Source organism: Loxodonta africana, chromosome 7, assembly GCF_030014295.1.
Source record: "Loxodonta africana isolate mLoxAfr1 chromosome 7, mLoxAfr1.hap2, whole genome shotgun sequence".
Classification (NCBI taxonomy): domain Eukaryota; kingdom Metazoa; phylum Chordata; class Mammalia; order Proboscidea; family Elephantidae; genus Loxodonta; species Loxodonta africana.
The window spans coordinates 29,934,479-29,957,697 of record NC_087348.1 but is presented as its reverse complement, the minus strand read 5'-3'; the positions used below and the strand labels follow the sequence as shown (position 1 = coordinate 29,957,697).

Here is a 23,219-nt window from a genome sequence, read left to right as displayed (position 1 = left end):
AAAATAAACATCAATTATTTATTTTTCCCTCACTGTTTATATCGAAATACAAGCCTACAGGCTGTTGAATAGTTCAAATATTCTTGCTTTCAATTGACATATTAAATTTAGACCTTTCTTCCCATTGTTCTTTTTTGAAATGGACTCTTTTCTTCCATCAGGAAAACTAAAGCATGCATTCAATTTGGAGTCTCTTATTTATCTAAGTATCTAAGTATATATTTCATATATTCTCTGTTCTTTTCTAGGAAGTATGGGTTTTAAATTATTGAGTAGAAATCTGAATAAATCAGATTTTGATGGATATATAATAATCACCAATGCAATACAGAAGAAATAGAGTTTTCAATACTGGGGACTTCACAGCACATTCTACCTGAATATTCTAGGTTCTATCTCCTAGAAATTCTGCAAATGATCTGTTGTATTCTCTTACCTGTAAAATAGCATCTGCACATTTAGATACACCAGGAAAATATTTTATTTAGATCTTTTATATCCACTTGCTTGAGTGTTAATGAAACCCATAGGAGAAGAACAGAGGGGAATATTCCCCAATTATCTTCTGGTTCAAAATAGCAACATAATGATTTACTCAGTGATAAGAAAGTAAGTTGTTTTTGAATAGTATACCAAATCTTGACATTTGTTGACTGAATAAAGTTCTTTGGAGTCTGATTTAAAATCATACCTTAGGGAAAAATATGCTTTAATTTTAGAAAATAAATGTTAAGGTATTATAAAAAAAAAATACATAATCTTATATCATAGCTCTGACACTGGATTAGCGCTTAGCTTCTCTGAGACCCAGCGTCCTCATACTGGCAATATAGCCCATTTTATATTGTAAAAAAATAATATGTATAGTAAAATATAAGAAATGAAACTGTGATATATCAATTCCAGAATATAGCACAAGGGCTTATAGGTATCCATATTCATGATATGTCTACGTTACTGAAATTAAAATGTGTTTGAAGTAAATAAGGCATAGATTTTGAGTTTATTAAAAGTCAAATCATTCAAATAAGAAACACAGAAATATACAAGCTATGCAGAGAAAAGGACATAATATAATGTTGAATAATCATGAGAGGGGAACAAACAATGAGCAAAATGATTACAATAGAAAAGTCCACAGCAAGAAAGAACTGTTTGTAGCTGTATTGATTATTTAGTGACCAAGAAGTAATATTTTAAACATCTCAGTCATAGCATCAAACTACCTTGTTTATCTAATTCATAAGGGTTTTAATTTGCTTACATAATCACATGAGTCCAGGTCTTGAAATGATAACATCTATGAATGCGTAAACATTAATAACCATTATTATTCAGTACAAAATTCTATTAGATCTTTGAAAAATATATGTGTTAGAATGTGTGTTATTTTTAATCATTAAGAATTTGATTATTTTGCTCTAACTACTTTTATGATTAGAATAACTTGTTAAGAAATTGTTGTTAATTGTTGTGAGGCGGGGCCGCGATGACTACTACAAATGATGTGTCTTTCCACAATGTCTTTATTACTTATTCATATTATAGGCACACAGGTTCTTGGCTACCCTGGACACCAGAAACCTCAATTCACCAAGGGAAAGGAGAGGGAATCAAGCCAGCTTATGGCAAGTGAAGGCAGTGCTTGAGCATTGTTGTTTTCTGGTCCAGGCTAACTCTTGACCACGCTGTCATCGTGGCTTGGTCAGGATGGCTTGGTTGTCAAATTGGTCTCAATCCTCGAGAATCTCTCGTGGATCTCTATCGCGTCTCTTGATCGCAAGGGCTTATTATCCCTTAGCTCTCAATGTATGGCCAAAACACCGTGTATTGGGTCAGGAGTGAACTAAGAGTAAACCCTGGCCAGCTGCTGCAGCCCACTGCTTCCTAGTTCACTGAGTCTCAACACTTAATGTATGACCGAGATAGCAGAGCAGCAAGAAATGTGTTTTAGACTAGGAGGAAGGTCGAGAGTAAGCCCGGGCCACCTGCCTCAGCCCACTGTATCCTGACATCTTGGACCCTAGTCCTCAATATGTGACCGAGATAGGCAATGTCTCTAGGGCTTGGGAGTAAGCCCGGTGGAAGTGCTAGAGCGCACTGCTTCCCAGTCTGCAACGTATGACCAAGTTGGCTCTGGTTATGACTACTAGCAAAGTTGAGTCTTAGTGGCCCTTCTTTTTACACCTTGGAGCTCTTTGAGCCCATTTGGTTGGTATTGGTAAGTCCTTGTTTATGACTTAGTTGGTCTCAGTATCTTCTGTTGATGAGGTTGTTTTTCTTCTCTAGGTTGCATCATCTTCTTCATCTCCTTTCTTCACATGTTGTTTACTTCTACATTTGGTTTCATCCAGCCTGCTCTCCACACTAATGTAGTTTCTCTGTTGCCTGTGAATATGCAGATGTCTGAAATGAGGTTCCTCAAGCTTATCTAAACTTTAATGGACAAGAACACCTCTATTATGTGCTAGATAGAAATTATGAGGCCTTCCAATTCCTTGATTTTGTGTTTGAATTAAAAAAATGCTGAATCATGTTTACTGCTCTCTCCCTCTTTTTTAGTTATTGATGCAGAAGAAAAGTCCTAAACCAGAGAGAAAGGGGATGTATGGAAAATAACGAGATACATGATCATAGTCCTTCAAAACAAAATTAATTTCTCAAAGAATCATTAGTGAACATAACATAGGCTTTTAATGAGACAGATTTAGGGTGTAAGTTTCTGTAATGCCCTTTACTATTGTTCTGAATCTGGGAAAGTTTGTTGACTTTTCTTATTCTCAGGCTCTTGGAGGAATTCAGTGTGTGTTCCACCCAAGATTTATACACTGACCATGCTGTCTGACCAGGACAGCCCTGCCCTGTTAGAATTGAGTGGGAGCTCTAGCCTGTCCAACAGACTGTGGGCTGTTTTGGCAGCTATTTGAAGTTTTGTAGCCTTTCCTAACTTTCACACCTTTGCCCAGATGGTGGCTTGCTTCATGACTGCCATGTATCTCCTGCCTCCCCGATCCCCTCCACAGTGTTGCTATGGCTGCTCAGGTACAAGGCACCACCTTGGTACAGAGATAGGCATTACCTGTAAGTTTGGAGGTGTTATTGCCCAGTAGGGTGAACTGTGAGCACAGAATACCAGAGTTCAGAGACAAATTGTTTTTCGTATCTGTCTTCATTTAAAATGTGTGCTTGACAGAGATGCCTAGTTAGTTAATTGACTTGATTCAGAATTTCAAAATAGAATTTTAACAAATGATATGTGCGTGTATGTTAATCTGGGTACACACTTTCTGCAAACTTTGAGCCAAGTATATTTTCATTCACCCTTAATTCAAAGACGTCTCTGTGTACTGTGTGTTGAACAAATTTCGTAGCTAAATAATGTATAACAGGTATATATTGTGTACATTTTAATGGGACTATTGCATTGATCTCTAACAAATGAGAAAGGTGTAAGATTTCACATTGTCAAAGTTCACAAAATATTCCAAATGAGATGTGGAAGACCATATCATGAACACCCAAAGATGTCCAAATCCTAATTTCCAGAAACTGTGAATAGATTACATACATGGCAAAAGGCACTTTTCTGATATAATGTGTTCAAGGGTTGTTCAGGTGCCCCAATGTAATCACAAGAGTTATTAGAAGGCAAAAACGCATTCAGGAGAGTCCAAGAAGGAGATGGAATCAGAGGTGAGAGTGATACAATAGATGACTGTAAGGGGCTGGTAACCAAGGAATATTTGCAGAATCTAGAGGCTGACAATGGCAGGAAACATTCCCCTGTAGGGTACCCAGAAGGAATACATTTAGCTGACACCTTTTTTACTTTAAATACAGTGAGACTCATTTTGGACTTCAGATTGCCATAACTGTGAGATAACGCATTTGCTTTGTTTCTGGCCATTAAATGTGTGGTAATCTGTTACAGAACAGGAAACTAATATAAGAGACAACATAATTATTTTTAGAAAATGTGTATGTGTAAACCAAATTTAAAGGTAGAAAACACTACAGTTCTCATTTTGACCTTAATTAATTTAACAAAATATTTAGCGCTGAACAAAACTTCTTAGCATATTCCAGTGTATTACACTGGAAGGAGTCCCCGGGTGGTATAAATGGTTAATCACTTGACTGCTATCTGAAAGTTCAATGGTTAAAAGAAAGACTTAGGACTCTACTTCTGAGAGACCATTGAAAACCCTATGAAGAAAATCTACTTTGACACCTCTGGGATCACGTTGAGTCAGAATTCACTTGAGGACAACTGCTTTGATTGTTTATTTAGTTAGTTATTCATTCATTTATTTTTATTTGCATTGAAAATATTGTAATGTGAGTTTACCCCTTTGCTCCAATGGTATTATTCTAGCCAGACCCAAAGGAATAGTTTTCTACTGGGAAACAAAAGTCTCTAATTGCAACCTGGTGAGGCCAAACACACCCATAATACAATAAAAACATAAGCAAATAACATAAAAATCATAAAGACTGTTGGGATCAGATTATAGCTGATTTTGTCTCTTGAGGCCTGAAATACCTGTGAAATATATTGATTTTTGTCACTTTGTTGTGAACCCCGGAAGGTCAATCCTTGTCCAGTGCACTCAGATTTGCCAATAATCTGGACACTGGTCTTTGAGAAAGAGAAAATAACTTTATTATAATGCACAGATCAAGGAGCTGAGGGGAAACTTCAGATGTGACTCCCTAAGCTATGCGGAAGCAGAGCTTATATGTGATTTGGGCAGCAGAATGTCTGCCACACAGGTGTACTGGGGAGGGAAAATACTAGAAGGCAGTCAGGAAATAGAAGGTGATATGGCTCTTGTTAGACCTCTCACTTCGGAAAAATGACCATGTGATGATTTTCCTTCTCATTCATTCCAGTTGTTACCACATCCTCTGTTGAGTTCACTTAATGGTCACATCTGGCCTTTCTGGGCATGCAGGGGTGGGCCAAACCCGACTTCGGCTAGTTTAAGGACTGATGGAAACTTACGGGCATTCTTAGGGTCAGGTTACACATTCAGCTATTCTACTTGTTTATGTCCAACTTGGAAACTGATTCACTTACGTGAGTCTCACAGTTCCTCGTTTTAGATTATGTCTGACCTTCCTGAAAATTTCATAACTTTATTTCCTAACACTGTCTTTACCTCTCATATCTTACCCACTCTGCCTCACTCCTTCACATCCTAGTAGCACTGTACATATATAGATATAACTCCTATGAGTATTATTATTATTTTTTTGTTGTTAACTGTTTCTTGAGAATTGTTACCTTTTAAGAGATGACTTTTTTGGTCTGATAATATTTTTACCCAGAAACACACTAAATAAAATGAGTTATGTCTAATATTATGGTTTATTACAAAGATAATAAACTCTATACAATAGTATTTAGTATGAGAATATCCTATGGAAAACTTTTAATTTTATGTCATGATAAGCTGAACATAAATTTTTTTTTGTGTGTGTATGTGTGTTGAGAGAGGAGGAAAAATGTAGAATTCTTTTATGTTTATTTCAGTCTACTGTGGCACATGTCCTCTTTCAAAGCACTCTAGGCTTAGTGTTTATTTCCCCCTGTATGTTTACTTTTTGAGGTTATAAATTTATTTTAAGTGCAAGACAAACACTGATTAAAGAAAAAAGGTGATAGATGGAGAAAATGGTGCAAAGGGTTAAGAACGGAGAATATGGTACAAAAAAAAGAAAAAGTAAAATTGTAATAAAATGTCTAGTCCTTGGACAAAAAGTGGGTGTACCAAGAAGAATGATCTAACCTTCTATCATCTTAGAAGGAATGATTTTCATATATCTCCACCACCCACTTCAGACTTTCCCGTCCTAGTTTATAGGTTATGATGCTATTGTTATTTGAGTTCAAGTTTATTCTAACTCTGGAAAACCCCATGTGTACAGGCTGTCCATGGCTGAAATACTAAAGAAAAAACATCAACAGGCCATTTCTTCCTTGGTGCCATAGGGTGGGTTGGATATACCAAAGTTAGCGTAAACTGTTTGGATCACCTAGATACCTTATTTAGAGAGTATATAAAACAAACCGTTTAATAACTTGCATTCTATTTATAATGCATATTTACTTACTTTCAGAATGTTGTTTATTACAAATATAAGTTGGTTTTCATTTTATAATTGAAATATTTTTCTATCTAAGAATAGTGGGTGTTTTTAATTGGGATAAAAATTCATCAATAATTTTCCCATTGAAAGTAATAGCTTTTTTCTTCTTAGCTATTTAATGCCTCTTCACTTAACAGCAGATTTTTCAGGAGCAAAATGAGATTCTTAATAGAAGATAGTTATAGTTATATATTTACATTAGTTTGAGCGATTGGCATGGGTTATTCAGGAACGTCTTCAGTGCATCCTTCACATCTTTGTTCCTTAGACGGTTAATGAGGGGATTCACCATTGGTATCACTAGGGTGTAAAAGACTGAGTCTGTTTTATCAGTATCTGGACCTTGGTTGCAAATACATGAAAAGTAGAGTCCCACAGAATACAGTGACCACCATCATGTGAGAAGAACAGGTGGAAAAAGCTTTTTGTCTCCCCTTTGGGGACTGTATCCTCAAAATGGCAAGGATAATGTTAATGCAGGATATTAGAACAATGATCATGGAGAAAAACAAATTGATCCCTGAAAAGGTAAGCACTGCTATTTCTGGAATGTAAGTATCAGAACAGGACAAGGCTAAAAAAGGGACATTATCACAGTAAAAATTGTTGATTACATTGGAAGAACAGTATGATACAGAGAACACAGAGGCAGAGACAGTCAGTGCTGTGGTCAGGCTGTAGAGGTATACGAGAGATACTAGCAGGAGCCTGATTTGCCGAGATACCACCACCATGTAGAAATTATGTACAGAAGGGGCTTACAAATGGCCACATAGCGGTCATAGGCCATTGTGGCCAGTGTGAAAACCTCTGCCACAATAAAAACCAAAAATCCACCAAGTTGAGCTGCTCAACAGTAGTAAGAGATAGTTTTCTTCTTAAAGAAGAAGTTGACCGGCATTTTAAGGGCAATGACAGTAGAATTATCGAGACTCATAATAGCCAAGTGAAGGAGGAAAAAGTACATGGGGTTATGAAGTCGGGAGTCAACACTGGTGAGGGTGATGATGCACAGGTTCCCTGCCACGGTCAACCCATAGATCACTAGGAAGACAAAGAAAAGAGGGACCTGGAGCTCCAGACAGTCTGAGACTGTCATGAGAATGAACTCAGTAACCCATGTGAGATTTCCTGGAGCCATTTATTGTGTTGCTTTTGTCTGTAATTGTGAAGACTGGAAAGAGATTAATAGAAGGTAAAATAAATTTTGCTCTTAGAAGGTTATTCCTTGTCAAAGTTTTATTTAAAATCACTTTACTTTTGTTCATAAACACTTAGGAGTGTCAGATCTTAGTAGTTTTTCTCCCTGCTTTTTCACAAATTTCAGAAATACAAAGTCACCAGAGAACAACTGAGGACTGAGGTTGGTTCTTTGACTGTTTGCCTGAAGTATTTTTTCACTGTTAAACATAGTTTAAATATTGGACTTTGACGTATATATATGCATATACATGTATTTAATTTCAAAAATTATCACTGTGTTGTCAATTAGCATCATATTCACTGCTTTAGATTGTGAACAGAATCAAGTTTATTATTTTTTCCTTTACCATATCTTCGTATCTTCCTGGCTTTTATCCACAATGGAAGAAATTAGGGCACATAATTACTTTCATTCTTTATACACCTAACTGCTAATAATAGAAGTATAAAAATGTGGCTAACGTAGGGCATAAATAATTAGGATTTCAAAAATGCTCAAGAAATTCCTGAACATTAACATCTGCACAGAGAAAATGTGAAATTCTCAGTTTATCGTTAATCTTATTGGTAGAAGATAAAGTGTAAGTATCTTTCTATTTTTGTGCTCCAAATGCTACATGACATTGTCATAACTCATTACAGCTGATGTTTTTCTAGTAACTCTACCTGGATTAAGATTATCTGGTAAATATTTCCTTCCCTAAAAATATCAATTTCATCGTATGTAAAAAAGCAATATGCTAAATCTCCATTCTCTTAGATAATCAACACTGATCACAGATTTTTTATATATTTTTTCACATCTCCTTTAACAATGCTCAGTCTCATTTATCAGTAGCCATTAAGACAGTTATTAATTTATTAAGATGTTTACTTAAGTCATTACAGGGCTGTCACTTCCACTTAGCAATTACTGGGCAAGGATTATAGTCACTTGGAAAAGAGACAGAAGAAACCATTGCAGATCTGAGTTTGATTTGAATTGACAGAGCTTTCAATATACTTGGCCCTCACATCTAGAGATAAAAAAACCAAAATCAAACCTGTTGACATCAATTTTGACTCATATCTACCCTATAGGACAGAGTGGACCTGCCCATAGAGTTCCCAAGGTAGGCTTGGCCAATTCAAACTGCAGACCATTCGGTTAGCAGCTGTAGCACTTAACCTCTACACCATCAGGGTTTCCCATCTAGCTTTAGTAGTAGGTAAAACATAAAACATTTGGTTTAGCCTACCTGTGCATAAAGATCTGCTGAGATCCTCTCCCAAGTTTACCCCCTAAAGCATGCTAGAAAGTTTTACAAAGGTCTGAAGTTCCTGAAGACCTTCACAATAATATATGTTTGTTTCTAGGCCCCAGTCCCTGAACATGAGGACTAGAATTCCCAGATAAAGGTCTGATTCCCCAGGGAAAGAAAGACAAATTGAATGCTCATTAAGCAAAGCACCACTCAAGATTTCAGCCTGGGGAGATAGCCTAGGGACTTGTTTAAATTATTACATTGAAAAAGAAACACATGCAGTAATTCTGTCACACGCATGTGTGCACACACAGACACACACACACTCACACAGACACACAGACACACACATATATATATGTATATATATCCTTCGAGTCTCTGGCCAGTGCTCCTGGGTTATGGATAAACAAAATCCAAGAGTTGGCAAACACGAATTCAACCCAATGGACAATTTTAATGTGAGTATTGAGGGTAGAATGTAACACAAAACCTCTTTTCCGATGTCAAGCACTGGTGTATTCACTGTAAGAACCAGATGATATACACCAAATTCAAAACATGAAGTTTGTAAAAAGGCTGAATATCAACTTTTTATTCAAATCATTAAAGTGTAAATCATATCTGGTATCATTTCCAATTTTTATATCCAACTAATTTGAGTAAAAAATGTATTTTTTCACACTAACCTACAATCTTCTTTCAAATAATGAATAAATACTGCAATTGAATGCTATTACCAATTATTTCTTACTTTTCCTGGGGCATTTTCTAGACTATAACCTTTAGAACAGAGGAATATAAAAATTATTTTGTCTTTTTATTACCAGATTCTAGAATAATATGCAGGAAAAAGTATATGCCCAAAAGGTATTTGTTAACCAACTTACTGACTGATGGAATGAATGAATAAATGAAATGCACATCCTAAAATGTGAAATTAAACATCAGAATTTTGTTCCCATGCTGTAATCAATCTTTAATGTTATTTTAACTTTGACAAAGCAACCTTGATAAGTTGTATCTCATTCTCTAAGATAGTCACTACTTTAGTGTAGGGTACAACTCTTCCTTCTTAGTTTTGGCATTCCTAAAATCTAATACCAGTTTCCATCCAGCTAATTTTAGCTTATTTAGATGAAAATGTTGATGATTTTAGGGACAGTTTTACTAAACATTATCAAGAAAAGGCTGGTTTAAAACTAGGAGAGTCTGGATCCTGTTGTCTTAGACTGGGTTCTCTAGAGAGGCAAAACCAGTGATATGTATATACAAGGGTAAGTCAAAAAGTATTCCTACGAGGGTCCCAGTTGATGCATTCATGGGTTTATTCCAAACAAAATATGTTTCAACATGCCTGGTTAGCAGCCTGAACTCTTAACCATTTTACCACCAGGGCTCCCATATACATATATACATATGTATGTATATATATATATATAGTTTGATATGTATATATACATATCTATATAAAACCAACTCCCATTGCCAAGGTGTGGATTCTGATCAGAGCAACCCCACAGGACAGGGTAGAACCACCCTACAGGGATTCCAAGGAATAGTTGTCATATTTCAACTGCTGACCTTTTGATTAGCAGCCAAGTTCTTAACCACTGTGCCACCAGGGCTTCAGAGATTGTAATAACCTATGTAGTTTTAATATTTCAGTGTTTACAATAGTGATAATTTTTGGATAATGTTGATATAATAGTCATTGAAATCAGACAAAACTGAAACATACCCTATAAAAGAGACTGGCTGGGTGATTACCAAATCTGTTTTTCTTTTCTTCCTGGCCACTTGGCTAGACTATTTCTCAGCCTCCCTTGAAGTTAGTGTGGTGAAGTGAGAGAATTCTAGGCTAATTTGTGTGTGGGATCACAGCATCAGATTCACAGCATGCCGTCATTGTGTGTTTGTCTGAATGGCTTTCCACAGTACTTTTCAGATTTATTTCTACTCTAATTCTATATCCCATAACCATCAACAGACCTCATGCCCATTTCCATTTTAATCCCCTTCCCTACATAAGTAGCTTTTCTAAAAAGGTTAATAAATATGTCATTTAAAAGGCATGCACTCCTGGGGTCTTAAAAGCTTGAGAGTTGCCATCTAAGATACAACTATTGCTCTCTACTGTCTGGAGTGAAAGAGAATGATGGAAACCAAAGATTCAAATAATAAACTAGTCCACAGGACGAATAGCACAGAGGAAACATGGCCTCTTCTAGCCCGAGACCAGAAGAACTAAATGGTGCCCAACTAGCAACCAATTGTTCTGACGAAGGACACAGCAGAAGATTCCTTGTAGAATGGAAGAAAAATGTAGAACAATATTCATATTCCTTTAAAAAGTCCATCTTGCTGGACCAATAGAGAGTAGCCCCAGTGCCATTGAGTCGAGTAACTCTCAAAAGCGTCACTCTTAAGAAACCCTTTTAACTAGGAACAGAAGCCACTATAAGGAAAGGGAAGCAAGCAGAGTTGGGGACCTCATACCACCAAGAAAGAAGTACCAAGAGTAGTGCATGTCTTTTAGACCCTGGGTTCATATGAAGAAAAACTACTCAACCAGGGGAAGACTGAGGACAAGAATCTTCGTCCAGAGCCAACAGAGAGAGAAATCCTTCCTTCCTCTGGAGCCGATGCCCTGAATTTGGACTTGTAACCTACTAGACAGTGAGAGAATAAATTTTTCTTTGTTAGAGGTATCCACTTGTGGTATTTCTGTTATAGCAGTACTAGATAACCAAGACAGGTTTCTGTAGCAGCTGTTCAAAGCTTTTCCTAAGTTTCACACCTTTGCCCAGATGGTGACTTGCTTCTTGACTTCCATGTATCTCCTGTCTCACCTGACCCCTCCCTGCATTTGCTATGGCTGCTCAGGTACAAGATGCCATGGCAGTACCTCAGTGCACAGATAAGCATAACCTGGACGTTTGGAGGTGTTAATGCCCAATCGGGTGAACTTCTAGCATAGAAGACCGAAGTTGAGAGATAAACTGTTTTTCATATCTTACTTCATTTAAAATATGTGCTTGACAGATATGTCTAGCTGGTTAACTGACTTGATTCAGAATTTCTCAATAGAAGTGTAACAAATGATATGTGAGTGTGTGTTTATCTGGGTACACACTTTCTGCAATCTTTGAGCCAAATATTTTTCTGTTCATCATTAATTCAAAGAGGTTTCTGTGTATAGTTTGTATAGGACAAACCAAAGCTAAGTAACGTAAAACAGGTATATACTGTGTATATTTTGGTTGGAATATTTTATTGAGCTCAGGTAAATGAGACAGTTGTGAGATTTTACATTGTCTAATTTCACAAAATACTCCAATGTGATCTAGAAGACAGTTCATGAATGCTCAAAGATATCCAAATCCTATTTCTCAGAAACTGTGAATGTATTACTTACACGACAAAATGGACTTTACTAATATAACATGTTCAAGGATTGTTTAGGTGGGCCATAAGTAATCACAAGAGTTCTCAGAAGACAAAAGGAATGTAGAAAAACTCGAGAAGGTGATGGAAGCAGAAGTGAGAGTGATAGAATTGATAACTGGAAGGGGCCACTGTCCAAGGAATATTTGCAGCCTCTAAAAAAAAAAAAAAAAAATTAAAGGTGAAAAAGAAATCATTCTCCTCGAGGACACCCAGAAGGCATACAATTAGCTAACACCTTGCTTTTAGTGCAATTAGACTCAATATGGTATTCTTACTGTCAAAACTGAGATAATACATTCGTGTTATTTTTAGACATTAAATTTGAGGTAATTTGTTACAGCAATATGAAAGGAATATAAAAAACAGCATGATTCATTTTAGGAAATACATAGATGTGAACCAAATTAAAAGGTAAAAAACACTAAACTTCTCATTTTTGACCTTTATTCATTTAGCAATGAACCAAACTGTACATATATTCCAACGTATTGCATTGGATAGTGTTCCCGGGTGCTGTATATTGTTAAGTCCTTGACTGCTAACTGAAAGTTTGGTGGTTTGAATCCACCCAGAGGTGACTTAGAAAAAAAGGCTTGGTGATCTACTTATGAAAGATCACTGAAAACCTTCTGGGGAAGTTCTACCCTGAAGTACATAGGGGTGCAATGAATGGAAACCACTCTAAGACAACTGGTTTTTCATTTATTCATTCATTTAAATAGCATTGGAAATGTTGTAATGTGAGTTTAGTCTTTTGTTCCAATTCTCTACATCTAGCCATACCCAAAGAAAATAGTTTTCTAATGGGAAACATGCTTCTGTAATTGTAAGCTGCTGAAGCCAAATACACCCTGAATAAAGTAAAAACAAAGGAACACATTAGCCGTTAACATGAAGAGTTTAAAGACTAATGGGATTAAATTATAGATGATTTTTTCTTTTGAGATCAGAAATGCCCATCACATATTTTATCTTCCCTGCCTTCGGCTCTTGTGATCATTTATGACCAAAGTTAGAAATTGATTCATTTATGTCAGTCTCAGAGTTCCTGGTTGTGGCTCATGTCTGAACTTCCTAAAAATGTCGTGACTTTATTTCCAGACACTGTCCTTACATCACATGCCACACCCACTCTCCCTCACGCCATTGCATGTTAGTAGCATTGTACATACACAGCAATAACTCACATAACTATTTATATTCTTTTTTTCTTTTTAGTGGTATGTTTCTTGTGAATTACAACTTTTAAGAAATGACATTTTTGGTCTAATAACAATTTCACTACACTAAATAAAAATGTAAAACAAGTAATGTTTAACGTTGATGGTTTCACATTAAAGGTAATACACTCTACACAACAGATTTTAGTATGAGAATAACACGTGGAAGCATTTACTTATATATCATGATTACCAAACCCAGTGCCGTCAAGTCGATTCCGACTCATAGCAACCCTATAGGACAGAGTAGAACTGCCCCATAGAGTTTCCAAGGAGCGCCTCGCGGATTATAACTGTTGACCTTTGGTTAGCAGCCATAGCACTTAACCATTACACCACCAGGGTTTCCATATCATGATTAGCTCAACATAATTTTCATTCCTTTGTGCACATGTCTACAAGAGAGGAGGAAAAACATAAAATGCTTTTATGTTTATTTCAGTCTGCTATGTCACGTGTCCCATTTCAAAGTGCTCTTCGGCTTAGTTTTATTTTCCCCTACATGTACTTTCATGTGTTATGAATTTATCTTAAGCGTAAGACAACAATGAGTTCACAAAACATGTCATAGATGGAGAATATGGTGCAAAAGGTTATTAGTGGAGAATATGGTATAAAAAAGAAAAGAAAAAGTAAAATTGTAATAAAATGTTTAGTCCTTGGACAAAAGGTAAGTGTATCAAGGAGAATAATCCGACTTTCTATCACCTTTCAAGCAATGATTCTCATATGCCTCCACCACCGATTAGCAGGCTTTCTCTTCCTTGTTTAGAGACTATGTTGTTGTCAGTTGCCGGCAAGTCAATTTCGGTTCATCAGGATCCCAGGTGTTCCAGGGTAGAGATTCTCCACAGCGCTTTCTTGGCTCCAATTTTAAAGGAAGAAAAGTGCAAGGTCTTTTCTTTCCTGGTACCACTGGGTGGGTCTCATTCTCCAAATTGTAGGTTATTGAAAACAATTTGCGGTACTTAGACACCTTTTGTTTGTAGCTTTTTCTTCTCATTTGCAAACAAATACAGTGCCTATGTCAAAGACCCTCAAGGAGATGGATTGACACAGTGGCTGCAACAATGGGCTAAAGCAAAACAATGATCATGAGGATGGCTCAGGACCAGGCAGTGTTTCCTTCTGTTGTACATAATGTCACTATGAGTAGGAATGGACTTGATGGCATCTAACAACAGCAGATACCATATTTCCAGAGAATAAGACACAAACCTTTTAACAAGTTGTAATTTATTTATAATATGTATTTATTTATTTTCAATTTGTTGTTTATTACTTATGTAAGTTTGTTTTCATTGTATAATTGAAGCATTTTTCCAACTAGGAAGATTGGTACTTTGAATTGGAAAAAAAATGCATTAGTATTTTTCCCATCGTAATTAATAGTTTTTTTTATTGTTTGTTTTTTAACTACTTAAAATGCCTCTTCACTTAGCAGTTTTGTCAGGAGCAAATTAAGGTTCTTAAAAGAAGATAGTTGTAGTTATAATTTATATTAGTTTGAGTGATTGGCATGGGTTATTCAGGAATCTCTTCAGTGCATCCTTCACATCCTTGTTCCTTAGGCTGTATATGAGGGGATTCAGCATTGGTATCACGAGGGTGTAAAAGACTGAGGCCATTTTATCAGTATCTAGTGAGTGATTGGTCCTTGGTTGCAAATACATGAAAAGGAGGGTCCCATAGAACACAGTGACGGCCATCATGTGAGAAGCACAGGTGGAAAAAGCTTTTTGTCTCCCTTCTGAGGATTGTATCCTCAAAATGGTGAGGACAATGTAGAAGTAGGATATTAGAACAACGATCATGGAGAAAAACAGATTGGTACCCGAAAATGTAAACACAGCTGTTTCTGGAATGTAAGTATCAGAACAGGACAATGCTAGCAAAGGGACGTTATCACAGTAAAAATGGTTGATTACATTAGAAGAACAATATGATACAGAGAACACACAGGCAGAGACAGTCAGTGCTATGGTCAGACTGTAGAGGTATATGAGGGATATTAGCAGAAGGCAGACCTGCCAAGATACGACCACCATGTAGAGCAGGAGGTTGCAAATGGCCACATAGCGGTCATAGGCCATTGCCGCCAGTATGAAAACTTCAGCCACCATGAAAACTAAGAATCCTCCTAGTTGAGCTGCACAAAAGTAGTATGAAATGGTTTTCTCCTTAGCCAAGAAGTTGAGCAACATTTTAGGGGCAATGGTGGTAGAATTGCCAAGGTTAGTGATAGCCAAGTGTTGAAGGAAAAACTACATGGGGGTTTGAAGTCTTGAGTCCACACTGGTGAGGATGATGGTGCCCAGGTTCCCTACCACAGTCAGCCCATAGATCACCAGGAAGACAAAGAAAAGGGGGATCTGGAGCTCAGGAAGGCCTGTGATTCCCATGAGAATGAACTCATTCACCTTTGTGAGATTTCCTGGAGCCATTTATTGCACTGTTTGTTTCCTTAAATAGAGAAAATGAAAAGAGATTAATAAAATGTAAAATTAATTTTGCTTTTAGAGGATTATTCCTTGTTAAATTTTCATTTAAAATCTGTTTAGTTTTGTTCGCACTTACGAGTTTCAGATCTTAATTTTTTCTCTCCCACATTTTCAGAAATTTCAAAAAAAAAAAACTCATCAGAAAACAACTAAGGTTGGTTTTTAAAATTATTTTGTAAACTGTTTATTTACTGTTAGATATAGTTTAAATATTGAATTTTTTATATATATATATACAACGTACATAAAATGAAAAAAAAAAAAAAAACTCGTTGCCTTCATTTCGATTCCAACTCATAGGACCCCTATAGGGCAGAGTAGAACCGACTCATAGGGTTTCCAAGGAGCGCCAGGTGAATTCAAAGTGTCGACCTTTTGGTTAGCAGCGGTAGCTCTTAACCACTACACAACCAGGGTTTTCTATATTGTACATAGAAGTAAAATTTTTGAATTATATATATATATGCATATACATATATATGTTGTACGTAGGGTTTCTATGATTCTGAACCAAATCAATGACACTTAATAACAACAAAATATCATATATAAGTATATATATGATATATATATCATAATATACATGCATGAATATTTTTCCAGTGATATTGAGTGAGATGTATATATTTTCTTTCCCACTGTTTTCAAGTGAGAATAAGAGAACTGCCTTTACCGAGTTGGAGTTGATTAGCCAGAGTGGCCTCCAGCTATCCTTCTGCTTAACTGCCACAGGCCTCCTCTCCAGCCCAGGCTGCTTCATCATCCTTATGTATTTTATATATTTCAGTGTCTCTGTGGGAAACTCATCCAGAACTGTGGCTTTTTCCTTAACAATTTTTACCAGATCTCTCTGTTTCTGCTACGCACAGGTAGACCTGCATCTCATTTCTGTTCCTTCTGTAGTTGCAGGAAGACTGCATCCTTCTTTCTTAATCACATTTTCTTTCTTCTGCCACATACCTCAGAACTATCACTAGATTTGTTTTCCTGATGACTATTATTTCTTTTTAGCAGACTTTCCTTCCTTTTCTAGTTTATCCTCCTTTTCCTTAAGTTCTTTGACGCCTGTTTTGTGGTGGTCATTACAGTTAAGGTTTATTACTTACAGTTTAGATTTGATAAAGTTCAATCATTTTACCAGGGAGGATAGAAAGCTACCATTTATTTAATGTTCACTGTGTGCTTCTCATTGCTGTCGTGAGTTGACATCTAGCAGATTCCTAGTTATGGTGACCCCACGTGTGAGAGCAGAACTACCCCACTGGGTTATCAACTGTGACCTTTTTGAAGCCACATGAGAAGCCTGTTTCCTCTGAGTGGGCTTGAATCGCCATCATTTCAGCCAGTATCCAAGTGCTTAACTTTTCGTGCCACCCAGGGGCTCTCACTATGTGCCTGGAACTACGCCAAATGTTTTGAAATAATTATCTCTTATTCTGCATTAGAGTTTTAGGAGATGAATATAAATATTTCCATGTCTGATGAGACAACAGAGGATCAGTGAAGTCCCTCAGAGTCTGCATAGATATTGGCTGGGTAAAGGCATGGGTTAAACTTATGGTTTGTTCTTTTTTATTAATTTGGTTTGCTCTTTTTGATATTGTTCTCATTTTATTCCTCTAAGCACTAGCTCTTTGCTTTTGATCAAATATTTCTATTCTTGTATAGTACGAATTAACTGGCATAATGTGCATGCAGAGGTTAGTAAACACAAAGCTTGGCACATAATGATTTCAAAATAGTTGTTACCTGTAAAAAAACTATCATTGTCATTACTAGCATGCTATGAATGAGTTTCGTATTTTTCTCTCCTTTTGTTTTTGTAATTTTGGCATCAGTGTCACATTCTACCTGATTGGAGGGACTTGTAGTTGAAAAAGAAATAGCAATTAAATTCTAATTTTGTGTATGCAAAATGGGTGGTCCTCGTGGCACAGTGATTAAGTGCTCCACTGCTAACTGAAAGGTTGGCAGCTCAAAGCCACCAGCTGCTCTGTGGGAGATAGATGTGGCAGTCTGCTTCTGGAAAGATTTTCAACCTTGGGAACCCTAGGAGGCCGTTCTCCTGTGTCCTGTAGGGCCACTGGGAGTCGGGATTCAGCTCAACTGCAATTTTTTTTTTTTTTTCGGTATTTGCAAAACACTGGGCCACCTGATATTCAGCTGTAGCTTTCACAAAACAAAACACGCTCTTCCACACACCTGCTTCTCCCAAGTTTCTTTCTTTTTCCATTTAAAGATACATAAAGTATGTTTCTAATAAGCTGATCTGATTTTGTTGCACCAACTATTCCATATCTCTTGCCTACTACCATGAAACCAAAAAGAATGTCAAATTTCATAACAAGGTGAGTTTAGCCTGTAAGACCTCAGAGCAACACTCACTTTGATCAAAATATTTCCTGTGAGATTTCTATACACAATGTTACTTACTGCATTGTTTACTCCCAAATATAATATATTTTATAAACATATCCTTAATATAACAAGAGCTATCAACAACAAGAATATCATGTACTGATTGCTGTACATTAGTGAAGTTAGCTTTGAGGAGGGAGAGTGTTTGTATATATTTAATATTCTTATTGTTCATATTGTTCATTCCCTCCTCTACTGAAATACAATTGATGGAAAAGTCAGGGTTCTTTTTTCAATGAGTACATGTCAGAAAAATAAAGTTTCTGTAGAACAACCACATTTTCTCCTGATTTTTTTTCTCCTGCACCTTGTCTGATTTAACACTCATCTGTGAAAAGAGTTATTTCAGTTCTCTACCAATACTTTTTATTTTAAATCATTTTTGAATACATTTATTTTATAGACCTACTTACATAATATGTCAGTAGACAAGCTTCTGAAAAACTGTATCTAATATTATTTTAACGTCTCCTTTCACTTTCAAAAGTGTCATAGTTTGGATAAGAAATGACACAAGGAGAAGATTAGTCCAAATGACTAATGGACCTACAACCACCGCAGCTTACAGCAGACTATGTCCAGCACCAGTTGATGTCCAGCTATCATCACCAGCTGCTCTGACAGGGATCTCAATAGAGGATCCAGACAGAGCTGGAGAAAATGTAGGACAAAATTCTAACTCATAAAAAATGGCCAGACTTACTGGTCTGACAGAGACTCATTGTTTAAGTCACTGCTGAGGTTCACGCTTCAGCCAAAATTTAGACAAGCCCATATAACAAACTGAGACTAAATGAGCACACCAGCCCAGGGACAAGGACGAAAAAACAGGAAGGGGCAGGAAAGCTGGTAATGGGACCCAAGGTCGAGAAAAGGAGAGTATTTTCCCGTCATGGTGTTGGCAAACAATGTCACAAAACAATATGTGTGTTAATGTTTAGTAAGAAACTAATTTGTTCTGTACACATGCATCTAAAGCACAAAAAAAGAAAGAAAGAAAGAAATGATACTGCCAGCTAAATATTAAAGAGTTTTTGAGTTGATTTCAAGAGTATATTTCCATTTACTTATTTGGAGGTGGAAACCCTGGTGACGTAGTAGGTAAAACCTACAGCTTCTAACTAAAAGGTCAGCAGTTCGAAAACACCAGGTGCTTCTTAGAAACCCTATATGGCAGTTCTACTATGTCCTATAGGGTCACTATGAGTTGGAATCAACTCAACAACAATTTTTATTTGGAGGTGTGTTGCATTAAGTACGAAAATTACTTCTTAGTATGAGCTCTCAGTGGCCACCAGGACATAGAGTCTCTTGGGACCAAGGAATCTTTTCATCCTAAGGTTTGTCACCCTGGGCAATGCAAAAATCAAGAAGGGGACAATATTTCAATTTTATTGACTTCAAGTAATTTTGTAGCTCTTTTTTTAGAAACATAGAATCTTATATTTCAGGAACACTTAAGAAATTCCTATCTGGTATAAACCAAAACCATTGCTCTTGGGTAAATTTTCACCCATACTGACCCTATGGAATGACCATTTGTTATTCTGTATTGTTCGGGAGATTGGATCCCCAAAATTAAAATGGATAGTGCCTTCAAAAATTTTGCCATATCTTTATACTCATAGTACTATCATTTACTTATTTTTTTCTTAAATTCCTTTAATATGAACTAATTTATATGAGCAGTAGGTTTTAATAGGCAATATTTCATTACTGCTTATATAAAATTCCTACTTGCTATTGTGTAAGATATGTAGATGTGCATAGGCTTAAACATTTATATATACATACACATATATATGTGTGTCCACGTACATACATATAGATATATATACCTATACGTATTTATTTTCAAAAAGTTTTTGCTGTGTTATCAAATATCATCATATTCACGTCTTTAGATTGGGAATAAGAATCAAGTGTATGCTTTTTCTTTTGCATATTATTGCATCTCCATGGTTTTCTATCACAATGGAAGAAATTAAGGGCACATAATTACTTTCATTCTTTGTGCACCAGACTGATAATATAAGAACGTGCCAAAGGTAGGGTATACTTAAACTACAGTTTCAAAATGCTCAAGAAATTTTTCTACATTGACATGTGCATGGAGACAATATGAAATTCTCAAGTTATCATTGATCTCGTTGGTAGAAGATCAGGATTAGTATCTTTCAATGTTTTTATTCCAAATGCTACAGGAAACTACCACAAATGCTTTCAGCTGATATTTTTTAGCAGTAACTCTGGCTGGATTAAGACCATCTGGAAAATACTCGCTTCCACAAAAACATCAAATTCATCATATGTAAGAAGCAATATGCTAAATCTTCTCCATTCTTTCAGATAATCAAAGCTGCTCACTGGTTTTTACCTCTTTATTTTAAACTTAACCATGCTCAGTCTCATTTGTCAGTAGGAATGCTTGACTGTTACTTAAAGCGTTACACGGCTGTCACTACCACTTAGCAATCAGTGAGCAAAGATTGTAGTCACTTGGGAAAGAGGACAGAGAAGGAATCATTACAGTTCTGAGTTTGATTCGAATCGATAGAGCTTTCAAGATACTTAGTTGTCACATCTAGACCTAGTAAGAGGGAAAACATTCGGTTTAACCTACCTGTGCAGGGAGATTGGCTGAGATTCACTCCTAAGTTTACTCCATGAAGCATGCTAGACAGTTTTACAAAGGTCTGAAGTCCCTGAAGACCTTCTCACTAAAATATGTTTGTTTCTAGGCCTCAATCCCTGAACATGAGGGCTAGGATTCCCAGATAAAAGTCTGATTCCCCAGGGAAAGAAAGACAAATTGAAGGCTCATTAGGCAAGTCTCCACTCAAAATTTTACCCAAGCAGTGAAAGTGTGGAGATAGCCTAGGGACTTGCTTAAGTGATCATACCAAATTACAAACACATGCAATGATTCCATCATTTTTTTTTTCTTTTAATACACCTTTATATGATCTGGGTAGTGCCCTGGCCCTTGGATTAAGAAAATCATAGACTTGGAAAGCACAAGATTCTGGCCCAATGGAAAATTTTAATATGAAATTGGGGATAGAACTTAACATAAAGCTTCCCTTGTAGAATCAAGAATAAGCCCTGGTGCATTTACTTTAAAAAAAAAAAAAAAAAAAAACAGATGAGGAGGAACCTGGAAGGCATTATGCTGAGTGAAATTAGTCAGTTGCACAAGGACATATATTGTATAAGACCACTATTATAAGACCTTGAGAAATAGCTTAAACTGAGAAGAAAACATTCTTTTCTGGTTAAGAGAGGGGGAGGGAGGGAGGGTAGGAGGGGGTATTCACTAATTATATAGTAGGTAAGAACTACTTTACAAGAAGGGAAAGACAGCAGACAATACAGGGGAGGTCAGCACAATTGGAACAAACCAAAAGCAAAGAAGTTTCTTGAATAAACTGAATGTTTCAAAGGTCAGCGTATTAGGGGCAGAGGTTTGGGGCCATGGTTTCAGGGGACATCTAAGTCAATTGGCATAATAAAATCTATTAAGAAAACATTATGCATCCCACTTTGAAGAGTGGGGTCTGGAGTCTTAAATGGTAGTGTGCAGCCACCTAAGATGCGTCAATTGGTCTCAACTCATCTGGATCAAAGGAGAGAGAAGAAAACCAAGGACACAAGGCGATTATGAGCCCAAGAGACACAAAGGGCCACATGAACCAGAGACTACATCATCCTGAGAACAGAAGAACTAGATGGTGCCTGGCTACAACCAATGACTGCCCTGACAGGGAGCACAACAGAGAACCCCTGAGGGAGCAGGAGAACAGTGGGATGCAGATCCCAAATTCTCATAAAAAGACCAGACTTAATGGTCTGGCTGAGACAGGAAGGACCCCAGGGGTCGTGGCCCCCAGACCTTTTGTTAGCCCAAGACAGGAATCATTCCCGAAGCCAACTCTTAAGATATGGCTTGGAATGGATAATGGGTTGGACAGGGATGCTGGTGAGGAGTGAGCTTCTTAGATGAGGTGGACAGGTGAGACTATGTTGGCATCCCCTGCCTAGAGGGGAGATGAGAGGGTGGAGGTGGTTAGAAGCTGGCAAAATGGACAGGAAAGGAGAGAGTGGAGGGAGAGAGAGGGCTGTTTCATTAGGGGGAGAGTAATTGGGAGTGTGTAGCAAGGTGTATACGGGTTTTTGTGTGAGAGACTGACTTGATTTGTAAACTTTCACTTAAAGAACAATAAAAATTATATATATATATAAAAAAAAAGATGATATATACCAAATTGAAAATGTGGACTTTGTAGAGTCTGAATATCAATTTCTTATTATTATTATCAGATTATGAATCATAGCTGGTATCATTTCTAGCTTTTTTATTCAACTGATTTGAGTGAAAAATGTATTTTTTCACATCAGCCTGCAATAGTCTTTCAAATAATGTACAAATCTTGCAATTAAATATAAATAATAATTTTTTCTTTCTCTGTGACATTTTCTAGCCTGCAACCTTTATAAGGGAATGGGGTATGTCCAAATATTTTACCTTTTATTACATACTTCTAAAATAATACACAGGATAGAGTATGTGCCCAAAGATATTTTTGAACTAACTCATTGACTGATGGGATGAACAAATGAATGCAATAGCCATCCTAAAATCTGAAATCAAACATCAGAATTTTGTTTCCAGTGTTGCAATCAATCTGTAATGTAATTTGAACTTTGGCAAAGAAATCACAACAACTTTCAACTCATTCTCTAAAATGTTTACTCCTTTAGTGCATGACACAACTATGCCTTCTTAATTTTGGTCTTCATAATATCTAACACAAGTCTCCAGCCAGCCACTTCTGACTAATGGTGGTCCTACGTGTGTGTGAGTAAAAATGCCCTCCTTATGGTTTTCAACTGCTGTGATATTTCAGTACCTCTTCTGAAGGCCATCTGGGTGGATTCAAACATTCAAACTTTTACTGTTATGCAAAGAGTGTCTTCTAAACCAGAGGTTACTCTAATATACTATTCTTCATTGATAAGCTTTGTGTTAT

The 23,219-nt window shown here is 36.6% G+C and overlaps 2 pseudogenes; both read right to left on the bottom strand.

The window, feature by feature from the left end:
* Positions 1-6,346: 6,346 nt before the first annotated feature.
* Positions 6,347-7,294, bottom strand: LOC100657026 (olfactory receptor 8J2-like; annotated as a pseudogene).
* A 6,983-nt stretch (positions 7,295-14,277) lies between these two features.
* LOC100667648 (olfactory receptor 8J2-like) lies at positions 14,278-15,870 on the bottom strand (annotated as a pseudogene).
* Between the last annotated feature and the right edge of the window lie 7,349 nt (positions 15,871-23,219).